The sequence below is a fragment of the Frieseomelitta varia genome, unplaced genomic scaffold (assembly GCF_011392965.1).
Source record: "Frieseomelitta varia isolate USP_RPSP 00005682 unplaced genomic scaffold, Fvar_1.2 scaffold_994, whole genome shotgun sequence".
NCBI lineage: Eukaryota > Metazoa > Arthropoda > Insecta > Hymenoptera > Apidae > Frieseomelitta > Frieseomelitta varia.
In genome coordinates, this window is record NW_025110805.1 from 13,777 (window position 1) to 33,355 (window position 19,579).

The window sequence follows — 19,579 nt, forward strand, 5'->3', positions numbered from 1 at the left end:
CTCCTGTTTCGTGTTAAATTTTAAAGAAAGAAACGAAACTTGTGAAAGAATCTAACACGTATAACCAAATGTTTCTCTCGTGTCCAAAGACGATCGTAAATCAACTTAAAGATGGCGTTTCCGATTATCGATCGCGTCAATTAGAAGCGGTTCTACCTGGATTGCTTGTACAGCTTCTAATTGGCTTCAGGCTAAAGGCGTTGAAGCGCAATCAGAACCGTAATTACAGGTGTAAAGAGACCACTGAAATCTCCTTTTTCTTCATCTTTTTTACACACATTTCCGCGAAAAAGTATATACGCACACTTGCAGATCTTTCAATTACAAAATTACGAATGAATCGCGCTAACTAAGAAAGACTTTCAACGTTAATACGTGAACAGTAATATTTGTTATATCTAACAGATATGTCTTTTAATAAATAATTTAAATCCAGTTTACCAGTTTTACAAAAAAAAAATAATAATAAGCATTGTTAATAACTAATATTTTTATTAAATTCAAATACTATTATTATATTGCTAAACTGCTAACATTTATACGAATTTATATTCTTATTAACACAATTTTCAAATACTTGCAAGTAGACTTATGAGTAGATCTCTATGCATTGCTACAGTTTCATTAACGTGGCCAAAGAACCGAGACACAAATAGGACTTCGTCTACTAAATATTAAAGTATTCTACTGTGTCTGTTCCGTATATTCTTGATTAACGTACGAGTTGTTGCATTTTTAAATTTCTCAAAAGTTTACGAACATACGCAGCCTATTAAATAAAAAATAACGCGTTGATAGTTCTGTTGATAGACCCATTTCCCTTTATCTTCCACTTCTATTCTCAGTCGAACGAGCTGAATAAATTATTAATCTAGCTTATTCGTAGACAATCGAAGAATTCGAGAACCCACGGACGCGTCGCGTGCCATCTAATAACGATCTAATGGAGATTAATCGACTAATTGATACAAAACTAATTTTCCAGCTTCCCGCCTACTTTCTGCCGCCCCTCTCTCGATTAAATCTGATTAATGACCGTGAAATTCCAGCGGAACAAAAGTGATACCGAGAGCGGCCTGGCCGCGGTGAATAATGAATTGTTAAACGCGATAATTTGTCGGGCCGATAAGTGAAGCTTCAACGACCAGCTGTCGAAGTGGAGTTCAGCTCTCCATCGACTTGTCAACCCTCATAAAGTAGCCCTGATTTTCTAACTGTGTGAATCTCTATCGACGTGCATGATCAACTACTCACACGTGACGCATATAGGGGTATAATCGATACGATTATCGATCTGCTGCTACGTAAGTTGTTTGCTTTAATCGTTCGAACGTGAACGTTGCGTTAACGCGACGCCTTGAAGATGAAGTTCAATATTTTTATTTCAGTATTTTTGTCACCTGAGATAGTAAATTTCGTGAAACTCGAAGAAACTGAATCTGTTCATCGTTTACTATTTATTTCTACGAATTTCAATTGCACGATACCTTACATTAAAATACAGTGAATTATTGAGTTCATAGAAATTGTTTGGAATTACCATCAATTACTTTCAAGGTTCCGAAGTAATAAGAAATCACAGAACTACAATAATCCGTTTATTCTAAAAAAGAAGAAATTTATTAAAAATTTCGCGTACGAACAAACGAAACGCGAGTAATTTCAGTATAATGAAAATACGGAAGAATCGCGAATAATTTCAGAATAATCAAAATCATGCATTTACTGCAATACTTATATGGCAATGCGAGCGAATAGTTCATTAAAATTGTCGTCATGAATTTTCATGAAAAACGACTTTATTTCCATCCGATCTGTGTAACTCTTCGGATGGTACCGACAAGCTGCGATTTTATGGTCCTTCGAATCGCTAGGATCCATCGAAATGCGCCAAATCCATCAAATTTCGAATTTATTAATGTGCACTGTGAAACGGATTCTCTGCACGATCGTGGTCAAATATATCCACAAAAATGGCACTGTTCTTTTACGCCACCGTATTAAAGTAAACTCGACATACGCGCCGCTATCCAATCCGCGAATCGAGATCGCACCATATCGTTTCGATCGGTTGGTTTATTCTCTAACCAAACTAGAATTGCAGATTCCGGTTTATACCTTCATAAAAATAGAACGGACTTTCGCGATATCATTTTTTGACGATGCAGTATGACGACGGTGATAAATCGATCCTTTCAGAGATCGCGCGTCGAATCATTTTTCAGTAAATATCGAAGGCGAGTAGCTTCCTTGTAGGGAGAAGTAGTGAGTCCAGTGGGAAAGTAGTACGAGTCAACGAAAATGAATTAATGGTGCAACTACTGATGCTACCGTAGCGTGATTTTCAGCGATCCGTCATCGTCTGAAAATGTATTGCAATAAGTTGAACTATATTCGTTTGCTTATATTCATTCTTTCACTATAATCTTACACATTAATAATTGCTTGTCTTTATACATACTAAATACATTAATTTTGATATACACTGTTATTATTTTGATATATACTGTATAATTCTGATATATACTGTTATTATTTTGATATATACTACGATATATACTGTATAATTGTAACTGTAAATTTGATATATACTATTATGATATATACTGTACAATTCTTTATACAGTTGTACAAATTTAGTCATTGCAGTAAAATGTGAGAACAGAGAAAAATATTACACAAATATTACAAAACGAGAAAAAAGAAAATTTAGTCGCAGTAAACGAATCGCAGAGCTGTCGCAGTAAATTTTATTTAAATTCGTAGGCATTTGACTCAATCTCGGGGAAAAGAACTAGGCAGAGGAAAGGCTCGTGAATTTCACCGGACCGACGATTCTACGTAATGACCAGTAATCTAGTCGGAAACTGGTTAATATCATGATCACGAACGGCCATAGCCACGCTAATGGCCGTGTTTCATCCTGACTGAATTTCTATCGCGTTATAGAGAATCGCGCGGTTAACTCGATTGCAACCGCGCCCGCGAGAAAATTGCGCATTGTTCACGATGACGAACGCATCGGGGCTGCTACTCTAATTGCGTTACTGTGCACCGCCGCACCTCCGCGTAACCCCGCGAAACGATGAGATTCCCGCGGAGCCGAGTCTGTTTCGCGATCTGATAAACAAGATTCCGGGTCTCGCGAACCACTGCTCGGTCGAATTCGATCTGTTGGGAAATTCACCGAATGACACCTAGTCGCTCTGTACGAAGGATCAGATTCAGATTTATTTGAATCTTTTTAGAAGATAAAACTACCTTCGTCCGAAGATTACCATTACTACAAATTATTAATCAGTTCTTTTTACTCGATGTTTTTTTCACACAAAAACGAGTTGATCAACTTTCTGCACAAGAAATCAATTTTTCTGTTTAATTTTCCACTCGAGAATAAGTCGTAAATCAACTTTTCTGCACAATTTTTCATTGATCAATTTATCTATTCAATTTTCTATTAGTAACTGATCAAATTTTCTGCTCGACCCAAGAATGAATCAATCAACTTTTCTATTCAATTTTCTAGTCGAAGACGATTTAATCAACTTTCCCGCTCGATTTTCTATCGATCAATTTTTCTATTAAATTCATCACTTAAAAACGAATCAATCGACTTTCCTATTCAATTGAATCAATCGGTTCGACTTTTCTGAACAATTGAATCAATCAATTTTTTTATTCGCTCCTCCGATGCCGATTACCTCCGTGGAAAAGACGCAAAGAACTCTCAAACGGACGACGTTCCTACGGCGGAACTCGCAGTTTCGAAGATTAATCACCTCGAGTGATTTATACACGTGTCACGAGGTTTCCTTGATTTCGTCTGTATCTGATTCGTCCAGTCGAAGGTAGTTTGCTCCTCTTATCGTAAGCCTGATGAACGCCCGCTGGTAATTGATGACAGACCAGTTACTACTGATCGCGGAATTCATCCGTAAGTGGTATAAGCCGTCATAAGTCAGACGCGTGAATCCGCGCTAACGTTGCCGGCCGCGATAACGGGCCAGGTTTCTTCGAATCCCCATCGGGCTAATCTCTCGGCCGTATATCAAGCAGAATGAATTGCATTATCGTTTAACAGAGGCTTGCAATATCTCGCTCGACGATACCCCGGTCAAACGATACCGTTTGCAAAGACTTTTGGGAAGTGATCCGCGATCTGATCGGTCGATTAGCTGGCTGCGGTGCATGCAGAAACGTGAAACCGGAGTACAGCGTCGAATAGAGCCGGTTTCAACGTGCAGTGGTGCGTGTGTGTGAGTGTATGTGCGTGTGAGAGTTCAGTTGTACAGCGTGGAAAAGATTGAAACGAACAATTAATGCTACTTGTCTCGATGAATTGAAAAGACTTTTAATATAATAGAAAATTACAACTGTATATGCACCTTCTTGCGGATTTCGATTCCGACCCTACATTGATGTTTCTGTGACATGTTTAATCATTGCTCCGTCATAAATGATTAGCTTGATTAATAAATAATTAAAAATTTAACTACACAAGAGTGACATTAAAATCAGATCGTAAGACGGCATCTATGAAATTTACTTGAACTTTGTCTATTTAATCATATGAATAAAATCATAAGTAATAAAAAAGAAAATAATCAAAATGTAAAAATTACACGTTCTATCCTGGTCACAAAATCGGAGAGGATTATTTAACGCCGGAGGAAGTAATCAAGCGGAGGCTGGAAATTATAATTTCCATTTTAAATGACGTATCTTCGAGGAATAGAACGTAACACGATTAGATAAAACGTAACTAACTCAAAATCCCCTGCGAAGAATCTCATTTACACTTCGTTCGATGTAAGATAAGCACCAGTGTTAGTCTTAATACCTTGATAGTAGTTAAGTTAGGAAGTTCGCAACACCTAACTGGAAAGTTCATGGCACTTGACTGTGTACACGTCGATGCATTTTCATCATCTTGCATTTTTTGCTCGACGAAGGCTCGCAAAACGTCTTCATCTTTCTCACGGTGAACTAATTGCCCGTGCAGTTTCCTAACTCCCACGAGCCTTAAATTCATTTCACATTTCACTCGTGCAAGATCATTGTCCCTGCACGATCGCGACGAAGCTGTCAGAATCGATACGGAATTTATGGATTGAGTATGTTTGCGCGTAACATGATGCACAAGCGCCTCGATGGCTGAGCAAAGTTTGAAATTAAGAACGGTCTGTTAACCCGTGCAAACACGATTTCGACGAAAGGCCGAGAGGCACACTCGAACGAGCGTGCCTAACATCCCTCTCGTGCTGTCAATATTTGACTGGGTTCTTAAATATTCCGGCTGGGACTGGCCGAGGAAGCGACTTAACACGCACTGACATTGTGACGATGAGAACGAAGAGCCGCGCGTTTCGAAAATTCTTAAATTTAAAGCTTGTGATTCAAAGTTGGGTAACAAATATATATAGAATGTCCTAAATTTAGACGATAAACTGCGAGGACTTAATTTATACAAAGAATAATAATATTATACAATAGTAATATATAATAATATTATATATAATAATATATAATAATAATATTATATAATAATATATAATAATAATTTTATATAATAATTAAATAAAAAGAAAAAAGAAATAAAATTCGATAGAGCAAACGTTGTTACGGAGTTACGAACATATCGTATGTGTGACAAGTATGTTAGTAGTAGTATGCAAATATGCATTTTTTACAGTATGCAGACGACGATCGTTAAATATATATCTTTCTTTCGCATGCTGATAATTTCGCATCAGCGATTATAATAATATGAAAATAATAATAAAAAAATAACTTTTAATTCCATCGAGCACGATATCGCTGAATAATGGAATTAATAATTCGAGTTCGCATTTGATTTATATCGAATCGGAAAATGAAAGCAAGTTTCTCTTTCCAACATTGGAAACGTAATGAAATAACAGAGGATTACGTAAATCTTCGAATGATGACATCAATCTACGAAACAATTGTTGATTTAAAATTAAACGAAACTACAAGAGAAAGTTCATTAATCGCCACGGCTACTTCTTTCTCGATGTTCATACACATTTTTGCATACAATCGTAAAACTTGGATATACTATAACATTAAAGTCTGTCAATTGAATTTCTAAAAATTAAAAAGGAAAGAGAGAAATACGGGGAAAAGTGATTGAAAAGTAATTAGATCGAAAAGAAACGAACACGTGTCAGTACTGGAGAATTGAAGCTGGCATGACAGATCAATCGGTATAACGTTTTTGCCGGTATAGACAGTCGGTTTAGCCGATAAAGCAAAAAGCTGCTCTGATCGGCTCGCGATTGTTTCCTCTTTACTGAAAATGGAAAATAATCAGGAAAATCACGTTACAAGATAAGCTGTTTAGTCATCGCCGCGGATTAATAGTAATTAATAGGCGGACGTCATTTTCCAGCGTGATCGATAAAACAGGCTTTGTTTAATCGGCCAACAAAGCGCGTCCTTTAATTCGTTTAAATTACTTCTTATCACAACAATGGGAGTAACTGAGAGTAACTTTGTTAATTAATGTTGATTCGGAACATTCCGGAACAAGAAAAATTTTAATTGGCGATTCGTTGAGTGTGACGTGTGAGAGTTCACGTGATCGCTGGTCTATTATTTTCAAAAGTCTCGCGAATACAATTAATACCGACGCGGTTTTAAAACATAAAAACAATATTCAACGCCAAACACAACTCATCTTATAAAATGAATAGCTTCGCGGCAATGTTGTTCGGTGACATTGTTAAGTTTCTGAAACTGGTTTTTTTTTTTTTAAATAATCAGTTTCAGACTTTATTTTAATCAATTTACACAAAATTGGAACAATTCTCGTCAATGTTATAAAGTGAAATTTAGTTGGGTTTCGAAACGTTTTCTTTTTCGTAGAAATGTTCGGTGAATGTCAAACTTCATCTTAATTAGTCATTCGTCGACAATGTAAAAAATTATCGCAATTCGTTTCTATACTGCTTTACGATTGCAATATTCGTACGACCGATTATATATTGTTTTAAATAAATAGAAAAGAAAAATGTTCAATATGGAGCATTGTTTCTTACTTAGCAACGTTCTCGAAGTGAAAGTTCTTGTCTTCGAAACTTTCCAGGATAATAACGTCGAAAGAGCTTTAAAGTATCAGATATGCAAACGAAGTGTCACGGTTAGAATCACACGAAACGACGGGAGGGGAGAACGAAGAATCGATAAAACTTTATTATATACTTCTCTGTTCGTCCCTTGAAACACAGCAGATGTAATAACGCGCATGACAGCCACTCTCGGCCAATCGACCATCTTCTTCACGCTTGTCCATGCATCGCGTTAAATCGACAAAGAGTACACGTGAGTGATACGCAACTCGAATCGACAGTGGTTCTGATCAGTTTTCAACCTCTTACATTCAACTTCTTCGAATAAAAGGAGGAAAAAAGAAACGAGATTCGAACAAACTTATGTGCCAAAAAGCCGTGAAAAGTATTCACCAGATTGCAACGGAAACGGTTTTCGATTTTCGATTGCATCAATCTCTTGAATCTTTGTCAATGAACATTTATATCTTTATATAAATCTTGGTAGATGCTTAGTAGATATGCTTGGTAGATATGTTGCTTCAAAGCTGGAAATTTTCTCTTCCACATATGATTTCAATTCTTTCTACTTTTTGATACATAAAGCACTCGTTACATTAATTTCAATTAATTTCCTTCGTGTCTTTTCAATTGCCTTCGCAAAATTCAAAGTTTCAATCAAGCTAAACTATTTTATCAATTTATCAAAAGACCAACACGTAAAATGAAAAAGCAATAATTGCTAATCACAAGTCTCAAATATTATTTTTGGAAATTTATCTTCAACGTTGTTTCTTAAATATAATTTCATTGGCGCGCTCAATTAATATAATTTAATATTGAATATTGTTTCGTTATCTGTAAATTTCTCTATTATTCTCTATTATCTGAATATCTCTCGATACTCGAAATTATTATAAGTGTACACACACTTTCAATTCGCGAAAATAAATGAAATCGAAAGCCTTCGGCAACAAGCTTCGCAGTTTCATCATATAAAAGATCAGTATCATATTACAATATTATATTACAATATAGTTTCACAAGCAAAGAAGGAAGCATATCACAATTTAAGTAGAACTTACATCTTGTAAGTATCCCAGAAGACATCGATAATTCCTGGGAAAAGAAAACCATCCTCCCATAAACTAAGCAGCTCCAGCTAAAAGACCGGAATCCCTTTTCTTAGATCACGACGAAGAAAATTCAAGGGGCAGTGGTACGTTATTAAAAATCCAATAGAACCGGTAGCAACATCTCCAACAGAAGATTACTGTGTTGTTGTGTTGCTCGAGCAGAGGCCAAGAGGCACAACACGCTCTCTCCACCGTTCCGTTTAATCTTGCTCTATCCTAAATTCGTTATTTTTAACCCTGACAAAGCAGATTCGTCTCGCGGAGTGCAGGAAATTCCGTTGCAATCTCTCCGGGAGTAAGTCAATTTTCGTCTTAGCACTGGGAACATCTCGCGTAAATCCGGCCGGCGGGGAAGGGACCGTGCATCAGGACAACGATTTGCAAAAAGGTCCGACTGCGAATAACGCAGTCAACAAACCCATGCCGGAAAAATACGATTCCGATTCGCCTTTAAGAAACAGGGTCGCAACACTATTCAACTCTGTTTCATTTAACGCTAGAACTACCAATTTATAATCTTCTATGGAAATATTATATGTACATATATTTCCATAGAAGATTATGTATATATTATATATTTATTATATTATATATATATATATATATATATATATTTCATATTATATTATTTTTTATTATTTTATATATATATTTATGACAGTGCATTTTTAGATACTCGAATGATTTTTTTATAAAACATATTAATAATTATAATTATTATTAATATTATATATATATAAATAATATATTATAAAATAAATTGTGTTCTTTATTGTATTATTAACTTTTTCCTGTACCTTGCACTTCAATTTCTTTGCCACAAATATTACAATTTGGTCGTTGGTAATTCTAGGGTACCGAAACGTGAAATTTTGCGAAAAAGAACGCTAACATGGGTATTAAGTACCGTGGCTCCATTAGAAGGGCCATTTTCTAATAGAATAAGTGTTCCGTAGAGCTGTGTTGAATACGTTCGTGAGCGAAATTCGATGTTTGAAGATTTAGCTTTGAAATTTGAGGTTTGAGCTAAGATTCGAAAGCTTTCTTGTGCAAATATTTTTTATTTTTATTTATACATTTATACGCTTAAAATCTTTTATTTAGATCTCGTTTAAATTTAAATTTTTGTGGATTCGGTTTGTGTATTTAGATTTCCCTTTGAAATTAAATTTTTACGGATTTGGTTTATACTCTTTCTATTAACACGATTGATATTTTTGCCAATGGCAGAAATACCGGGCGAGTCGATGAAAATTTGAATTTGGGATTTCCTGAATTGAGAATGTACTTTATTTTCGAAAATCCGTGCGAACCGATATCAAATTTTGGGGATTTGAGCATTGATTAAGTTCAAAAGTAATTGAAGAACTTAACGATGTCAATTATTAATCAAACAAATATATTTAATATATCAAAGAATATCAAAGTAATAGTAATAATAATATTTTTGTTTAAGAAATATAAAATGATAAGAATAAAAATTTAGTTTGAAAAGTAGAAGTTCTGAAAGAGCACTTAATTAAAAGAGATAGATTACCTGTTCGTCATGACACAATAGTTAGATACTTGTCTCTAATATTGAAGTCTCCTCAGTTTTCTCTGCTTGAAATCTCCATAAATAAAAAAAAAAAAATTTCTAGCAATTTTCGTAAATTTAATTTTATTCCATAGACGAAATAGATTATATTCATATTTATGAAGTGACCACATATAATATTTTGCAAAAATTTTTTCTAAATACTCAGATTCAAGGATCTTCGATCACGAAACATCAAATTTCTAGTAAAACAAAATAAAACAGTTGTGCAGAAAGAAAAAAAAAGAGAAAAGAAAAAGACGAAGTGATATGACACATATTGATCGATTGTGGTATAACACGACAGTTCTTGCGACACTTCTTATCAATCATAAATCAATTCGTCAAATCAAGCTTCAAATTTCAATAATCCGATTTCATATAAAACCGTGTAGAGCTTCGTGACTTTTGGTTGATCAATACGCGATTGATAACGACGTTCTCGATTCCCCCCGGAATTAGAGCGTTCTAATCATCCGGTGAACTTCAAAATATTCCAATTAAAAATGTACTCCCGATCGTCCCAATCACGACTCGAGAGTTAATTCGAATTCTCAAACGACAAACTGATCCCGCAAAGCGAATCTATTATTGAATCGAGGATGAGCCAACATTTATCACGGGCCTTATGGGGCAATTTCGTCCAATTTGTGCCAGGGAATTACGCGAAACTTCATGACAATGAGAATCGTCGACTGCCGCTGCTAGAATATGCATGCCCAGTGACGCTAAGGAGTGAAGAGAAGAATGGTTTCGTCGACGTTTCAAAATCATTCGTTAAGCGAAAAGCAGATTCTTTTCTTTGAGACAAATTGCTTTCACCGTACATCTTACAGCTGTCTCGGTTACGTGATTCTCAGTTAGAAGAATAATTCTCTGCGTGTTGGTGAAACTAAATATAACTGTAACTAAAATTTATTATCGGTAGAAGACGATTACAATTAAAATCTTTATCGGTTGTAGACTGCGATGCATTCGAATCGACTGCAGATGGATCTTTTTCATCCCTAAAGTTCTCAAAAATCAAGACACCCGCCGCGTGAAACATAACAAATACTGAAACATTTGAGACGAATAAATATTTGACAAAATAAATATTTAAACACGCAAAATAAATAAGAGTGAGATTTCAATATCCAAATTCCATGTTCCAAGTTTAAAAATCCCATTGCGTGTTACAAGCGGTATATGTGTGTGTGTATTTGTATTAATTAAAACGTGCGACAACATTCGTACCGATCGTCGTTCGTCAACGAGAGATTCGCATAGGTTTCGCCTCGTCCCAGTTCGCCGCGCGACCGTGTAATTCAAGCAAACTGTTGCGTAAGTAATGCACAAAATACAGTGAGTGATCGAAGTCCGTGGTAAACGACAGTTTATCGAGCGATCCGACTAGTTGGGCCGGAATGTTTTCACTAGCGGCGGAACCGCTTTATTACGACCTATTTTCCCACCCGTAGACGTCGCCGCCATTAAGTTTTACTGCGTAATCGATGGAAATTTATTGTTCCGGCCATGTGTCCATCCTTGCGATTTCTTTCTCGCCAGCGGGCACCTTAGATCTATAACCACGGCCGAAATGGGGCCACTCTGGCGATGCACTTCGTAAATTACGAGGGTGATTTGGTGCTTTCGCTCATTAACAGCCTGGGCAAAGAAGTAATAAAAGCTGCTTAAATTGTAACGTTATTAGAGAGACTAAATCTGGTAACTTGGCTATTAGTGCAAACGCAAAGGTTGCATTAAAATAGATGCTATTCAACATCAAGAATGTACAAAGGGAATTTTCATGATTTAAAATAGTGTATAGTTTTAATTATGTTATAATTCTATAAGTTTTATAGTCTTTCTGACTTTCTAATTAATATTTCCGACTTTCTAAAATTTGGAATTTAGTTGCAATGTCTTTTCATCTCGCAATCAGCGTATTATTATTCTTGTAAGCCCTATTGAAATTGTCGGTCTCTTAAAAATGGTAAAATGATTCGGGTGTATCGATTGGCAGTTTTCTTTGTTAAGGAGAGACACGCCACCGGTTGACATTACTTGCTCGATCTACTTACTTTGAATAACTGACAATGTTATACCCTCGATAAATATAGTCGCTATCTCGTCAAGGACGACAGTAATTCCTTATAAATCGCATGTCAAAGCAAATCACAGTACCCGCGTGATTAATCATGAAAGCAAAACTATCCAAATCTTTCCTTCTTTTAATTATGTTAATTACATAGTCGTATTGTATTGTTCTATATACGAGCATCGCACAAGTGAACCAATAACGATGAAAAACGTTTGTACACAATTTTAAACAAATGTAAACTCTCATAATTTTGGAGAAGGGAATCATATAACAGTCCACTTATTTTAAAGCTAGTTTCACAGTCTTGAGCTCGTCTTCTTTTTTTTTTTAAAGATGATTTTGCATCATGTAACAAGTGGGGAAATGAAAATACTTTCTCTTGAAAATTATAAACATTCTTTAAAAAGGTTGAAAATTTTTTTTGATGATTCGCCATCATCTTGATGAATGGAATCTCTCCTTCAAACTTGTATACAATTTTTTTTCAGTATTTTATTGAATTTTGAATATTAGAATTAAACGACAAAAAGAAATCCTAACATTCAGTCATTTAATCGTGTTCAAAGTTCAAAGATATACCAAGTTCGAAAAAAGGAAATTTCAATTTTCAAGATAATTATCGCATATTTATTCGCAAAGAAACTTTTTATTATATTCATAATTTTTACGATTCAAAAAGAAAGTAGTCTTTATTTTTCCACCCGCTACATGATATAAAATCGTCTCTGAAAAAGAAACAAATTCAAGAAGAAGCTTTACGCTTTAAAATGAAATCAAACGCGTTATTATATGATTTCCTTTTACAAAATTATAATTAAAATTATCGAGAAATTTTCTTTACCTTGCAATACATGTCTTCTCGTCGAATTAACGAATCGTATTTGAATTATTTGTTTAAAAAGAATCAACTCAAACATTACATTAAAATCAAATAATAATTAAATATAAAAGTCTAATATCCTTTACAAGAATCTAAATAAAAAAAAAGTCGAACACTTCCTTCCTTCCGCTTCTTTGTACTTCTTTGCATCTCGATCCCTTTGTGCGCTTCATAAATTCGCATTAAAGGGAAGATATCCGAGCCCCTAGGCTACCGTATTAAGATTCGAACCTGCGAGCAAAACCGCTATCCAAAACCTTGTGAAATATCTTATTCTTCACTATACACCGTAGTCCTATTTTCTCACAAAGACGTTTGCGTTCGTTGAGTCACGTTACCGTAACTTTCATCCATCTTCGGCCGATGAAAAATATTTCACCAAGAAAGGGGAAGTTCGTTTCGTAAAATGTCCAGAAATTTCTTGTTCCTTGACATTCGAACCCTTCTCTACAAATCTTTGAAGAAATTTGAAAGAGCAAATTTTTTTTTTTTTTTAATAAAACGGATATGGAAAAATTCTGTCTGTTTGTATCGGAAACTGTGAAAAGATATCGAAAAATGAATAAATACGAAATAAAATTTGCAGTAAATTAATTAGAAATCGTTTCGTTTTCCAACAAAATAACATATTTCTATCAATAATATCGTAATGATTCATTCTTGTTTGTACACAACAATTTCAACTGAAAAATTTAATATCTTTGAAACTTGAAATAATTGTACAAGCGAATTAATCGTTGAGAAAGATAAATATTTAGTAATTTAAAAATACAGAGCCACTTGATAAATGTTTCATATATTAAACGATAAAACATTGCGGAAATGTACCGCCTTTGAATTTATATTTTAGATAAACTTGCAGTCCAACTCTCACATTTTCAATAAAACATGTGATATAAATTGTGACATTCTATCACGTCCTTTTACAATAATTCAAATTGCCAAATCAGATACGATATGCTGAAACTTAAAAATGCTTAAAAAGTGAACTCCACAACTGATCTTCTCGTAAATCTATAGTACGAGATAGCATAACTTCGATAAAGAATGAAACTTAAAATCTAATCTAAAATCTAGCGTCGCTTGTCATTCATATTTGAATTTTCATACTTTTTACTTTCTTGAAAATTCCTCTCACAAACAGTCAGCGCACGATTGAATAATAAAATTTTCACGAAAATTCACGCAGCAAGTACACAGTCGCCGCGGAGATAAAATTCCCCGGCGAAATAAAATGAATTTCGCCGATTTCCGGCCAACGCCGCTGATAAGGACCGACGCAAACATAAATTGTTTGTCATCGTCGGGCACGGTGATTCCGTCCACTCTCTTCGTGCAATTGAAATCACGTTTTCCAGCGAGCGATTTCGAAAATGCTGGTTAATGAAAGGGCGCGCAGGACACAGGAGCCTGTAACGCCCGTGCGACATTGAAACGGCGATTTCAAAATCGAGGAAACCGTCGATGTAATTGTTTGCTCTGCCGAACATCGCCGGCCATTGATCTTCTTCGATTTTCCATTCCCTTTGAGTGTCTGTTGACTGTATTTTAATGCTCCGTTACAGCGGCGCGCTGCCACCCGGGAGGCGTGCGTCAACATTTTTCAGAGAGCTGACAATTTCACACGTTCGTTATTCCTTTGCCAGCTACTCATTTTTTGCCGTGACGAAGTGACTTGCTTCCCTCGGGAGCTGGATCCTCGACTAAGCGTATTCTTGACGCACTGATGTTAAACATCTCTGTCGATCAGCATGACAAGAAGAAAAATGTCACGATGACTATACGTTTCGGATACGTAAGGGAATACCCTCCTTCATATGTCAATGGATTAATTCTTCCTGTAAAATAATTAATAGTAAAAATTAGTTATGAATGAAAACTGGAAATAATCATAAAATTAAGAGTAATAAAAATTAATTAATTCTGCACTTGCTCAATACTCTTACTTAATGTTCTGGACTTCGACTTAAGAAACACTTCCTCTAAAATTAACGCTTGGTGTTATCATTTTGAATGTCTTTCAAAGATTAAGTTCTCCAGGAAATTAGCGCAATTGCGTACAGATTTTATTTTATTAGATTTTGGAAAATATCCTATCGATACAATTAATACGCTACAAGCACGAAGGATTAATACGATGCCTGGAGAAATATTTTACACCGCTAGCAACGTCACTTGTCAATGCCAATAATAGTAATCTAAACTCAGGAAAATAGAATGCTGCAACAACAAAGAAAGGAACGAGGATAAATCGAGGATCATCCCCTCGTTATTTTACACGTGAATGGGAAGAGGGAATAACGCAACCCTTGTATCTTTGACGTCAACAATAGGAATTCTCTGAAACACTCACGCCCTTTGAAAACTCATGGACCATTGGCACGAGAAGTTCCGTGTAAATTCGTTAATACTTCAAATACGATTTCGGTGGAATTTACTGCATAGGTTTTTGGTTTTCACAGAGGTTTTATTTACAGAGACATGAAAGTTTTTGAAATATTTCCTTATGAAGTAAAGAATAATTCTTTCGCTAATAAGACAGCACATGAAAAACAAAAAATATAAAATATTCACAGACATTTGCTACCTTTTTCGAGACTTAACTTGGAAACGATATTAAAATTGTTGATAGATAATCCTGGTTGTTACAACCTTCTACACATCAAAAATTTGTTATGTTTAAAAAATTGTAAATGTTTATCTTATAACATTTCTCTAACATTCATTACATTATTACGTTTATTATTCTCTTAGCAATAGTTTTCTCTAATATTTATTAATAGAAAGACCTTGTCAGTGAAAACACAACTAAGATAAAAAGTGAATGCTTTACGATCTGTATCAATGTTCTGCTACTCGTTCGAGCAAACACGGACGAAAGATTTTGAATTAATTCATCTACCTTCGTTCCCAACGAATTCGGTTCACCTCGGCGATCCTTCCTCCATCGACGATCCGTGAGAAAGAAAACTCGGGGGAATTTCCATGTAAAATGGACGAATAGTCGACGATATTTGACAGTCTGGGTCATTTCCACTTTGCAAGTTTACGTAAGGGCCGGTTGTAAACCGATTCGCTACGTAACCGGTTCACGAGCCACGCCCGTTCGAGCGACTAACTAATTCCAGAGAAGCAAACGTTGTACACTGTAAACGATCCACGTTATTGCAAATTTTAACGAGCACCCTGCACGCGATTCCTCAGGATCACGATAATCTCGCGGGACTGCTTACACCGATACACCGTCGAAATTTGAATTTAATTTCATCGATGCTCGCGGGCGCCACGCCTGCCACTCTTCACTTCCGGCGAAAGTTTGCGTCGCAAAGAAGACAGCCAGTCACTCCCCAGAGCGAACTTTCTCGACGAAGTCTTTTGAAATTCATATTGAATTGAAATAAATGTTTTCGACATCCTGCTTTTATTTTATTGAATATATCTATCTATATCTATATATTTTTATTGCCTTCTATATCTGTTTTATTATTATTATTCAACATCTACTTTTCTTCTCTTTTTTGTTCAATAGGTTTCAGTTTTATTCAAGATTATTATTACATTATTATATTGAACAATTTCTGCGTTGTTTGTAATATAAAAAGACTGTATTAATCAAATTATATATTACTTTCAACTTTTAAATATGATCAGACTTTAATAATTTACTTATTTTACTCTACTTTACCGATTTTACTCTATAATTTACTTATTTTACTCTATTTTAGTGATTTTAATCAAATTTTCTTTCTTTCTTCTCTTTCTTCCTCTTTTTTTTTTTTTTTTTTTTTCAAAGAAAATGTTCAACCTAGGTTTAATACAATCTATTAAAATAAGGCAACGATGAAACACTTTTGAAAACTATCCTTTGTATGATTTAGATCGTTTGTACTACAGAAGAAACGTCGAAATTCAATTATCCAAAGTCGATTTTGTTCCCCCGTTATTTCTGAAAACATCGAACTTCGTGGTTGACAAACGTTTCACGGGATTATGGTCTCGTGGAATTAATAACTTTTTGCCAAAGCTTTCGCTGTTGTCCATAATTCGCCCGTTATCGAGGATAATCGGAATTTTAAAAGTGACATTCAATTTCGCGTGGCGAAATGCTTAAAAGCGTAGCTTCGTTTATTGTTGTACATGTATGAAACATGTAGCGCCTAATACGCGATACATTCGATTTAAAAGCGTAATTATTATACTTTGTACAATAGATTGAAGTGATCGTTCGATTCTGTTCAAATTAAAAAAAAAAAAAATTCGGCCATTCAATTAGGCCGAAAGTTATCATCTGTCGCGATATTGTCTCGTACAAAATAGTTTATGTGAAGTTCTACGCTGTTTTGTATTTATTTCACGTTTCATTGCGAAATCTCATTACCTGGCCACATTGACGCGTGTACGCAAATTGAAAATTTCAACAATGATAGTTCACTCGTAATCTTTCAACATTAATTGACATCTCAGTCAACAAATAAAACGAGTTTCACGAGTAACGAGTTCCACTAATAGAAAAACATTTGCCGCGTAAACGTGTGATTGTATAGAAATATTTTTGATACTTTTATGGAGCTTGCACGATGTTTATTTCAATTCGACAAAAGTAGACGATTTTATTTTTACGCTCTACGCGTCAGAACGGTTATCAGAGATAACTGCGCGTAGAATCAACACTCACACAAGCCTTTCGGTATACCACGATAGCGCAGAAACGTCAATCACGCGTTCGAGGGAAAATACGTGCCAACTTTCAAGCGGAAAATCGAAAAAAAGAAAGAAGTTAAAAGGCAGTTAGAGATCATACGACTCCATCCATTCAGAATAATCCGAAAAATTTGTTTCTTTTCTTAACATCATCGCGGCGTGATCCTTTTTTTTCTGGATATTGTAAAGTTGTTCGTGCAACAAAGATCATCGATTGTTTAATGTTCGTTAATTATCACTGCACATTGCACTTACAAATAATACAACTTCGAATTCACATCTTCTCTTATAATCTTCAACAATATTCTATATATCAAATGATCAATAAATTTCTGTAGAATCCAAATGACTCGTTGCAAAAATCTACTACCCAAACTAATCAAATACCTTCAAATGAAATATAAATAATATTCTGTACAATCCAAACTTAAATCTGCAGGTCACTCGTTGCAAGAGTCTACGACCCAAACTAACTAAATATCTTTCAACAGTTCAAACAAAATCCTGTCCTTTCACCGTCTCGATCCTGTCCCTTCAAAAACAAAGCAATCCTGTCCATTTGTTAACTGAAACCATCCAACAATAAGCGTCGACGACTTTGTAGTATCGTGTTTGAGCATTCGCTGTTTAATTAAGCGTAATACCAGGTGGGCGTTTGGATCTACGACCATAATCCTTGGCAAAAGACGGCGGAATGTCGAGGAGGGGGAGAGTATGCGCACACGAAAGCCGATTTCCTTGTGGTCGTCGTATTAAAGCCAAGTTCTCCAGAAATGATACGCGCTCGTGGTGTCGTCTTTGTCGCTTGTAATTTCGTAAATTTCGTGGATTTCGTGGATTTTTAAGGGTCTCGAGCGTTTCGTGTTTATCGGTCCGCGTCCTCGGCCGTATTTGTGGCTTCGCGTTTCAGTTGGATACGTCAAAGGAGAGAGCTGAAATCGTGTCTTCGATTTCGTTTGTCTTTGCAGTTGCTCGTTAATTGCGACGGAACATTACCGGCTGCAATTCTGGGAGTTAGAAATTGCTGGCAGTTTAATTTGCACGGATTCTTGCCCAGTTCGTTGGGTAATTAATCGATCGATCGACAGAGATGTAGAGTGTAGCTAGCATCTCAACCGAGTCATTTGTGTCTACGCGTAGTTCTTTCGTTGTTCTAGGTTTTCCGAAAAATGTAGAGAAACTTTGGATTATTTAACGAAGTATTTGCTACGTCGTACAACCAAGTTTCAAGGCAAGTATTTTTCAGAAGGGATAAAAATTTGCTCTGAAAACGATCTAGATTATCTATGGAAGAATTAAATGGGGAAGATTTATGAATTACAGAGAAGTGTTTGATGAAATTTTGCTGGTTACAGTTAATCAAACCATCTACGGGCGAAAGAAAATTGAATTTTCTTAATTTTTCCTTTAATTTCACATTCTCGTCAATTTGAAATTTAAATGGAGGAATTAATTTATCTACTGTAGCGAAATTATCTGAAAACGTTGACAATATTTCTGCAAAAGCTTCGAAACGGTCCATTTTTAGATTCCAGTCCTAATAATGAATAGAAACGAAAGTATCGAATACGATCACCACGAGATCATTGATATTCCCCCAGGTTTCCGATTAATTTGTCAAACGATACAAACATTATCTGGACGAATTTCCTGTAACTTTTGATGGCGTGACGAGCGAAACGACCTGCTTGTTCCGCTTTGTTGAAAAAGAAAGGAAAGGAGAGAGAAAAAGCTACGTACCCGCCGGTCACTCGATATCATACGAAACTCGACGACTTGTCCCCGATATTCTCGCCAGAAACTCGAAACGAAGCGTCATACTGTGTCAAAACTGTGCATCGAATGACAGACAGTGTAATAACCTGACCGAAGGGAAGGTTTTGGGAAACTGGGAGACAACCTCCGAGCGAAGAACGAATTTCGTGACGTTTAATATTCCCGCTGAAACGACAGTGCTTGACCGAGGATCCAACCGATCTGCGACATCTGCTGTGACAGATTTGTTTATTCGACGAATTAAAAAATTTGAATATTCAATCAGCCACATGTTCCCTTTCCGTCTTTTTATAGAAAAAAACATTGTCACACGTCAGCGCAGCATATTTTATTTTGCAGGATGCTCAGAAGCTACGT

At 35.6% G+C, this 19,579-nt stretch overlaps 1 protein-coding gene across 1 annotated transcript in view; it reads left to right on the forward strand.

Annotated features, from left to right (window-relative positions):
* The window catches only part of LOC122538404 (small conductance calcium-activated potassium channel protein-like), a 53,757-nt gene that overhangs the window by 11,861 nt on the left and 22,317 nt on the right, over window positions 1-19,579 (forward strand). The gene's annotated exons all lie outside the window — the stretch shown is intronic.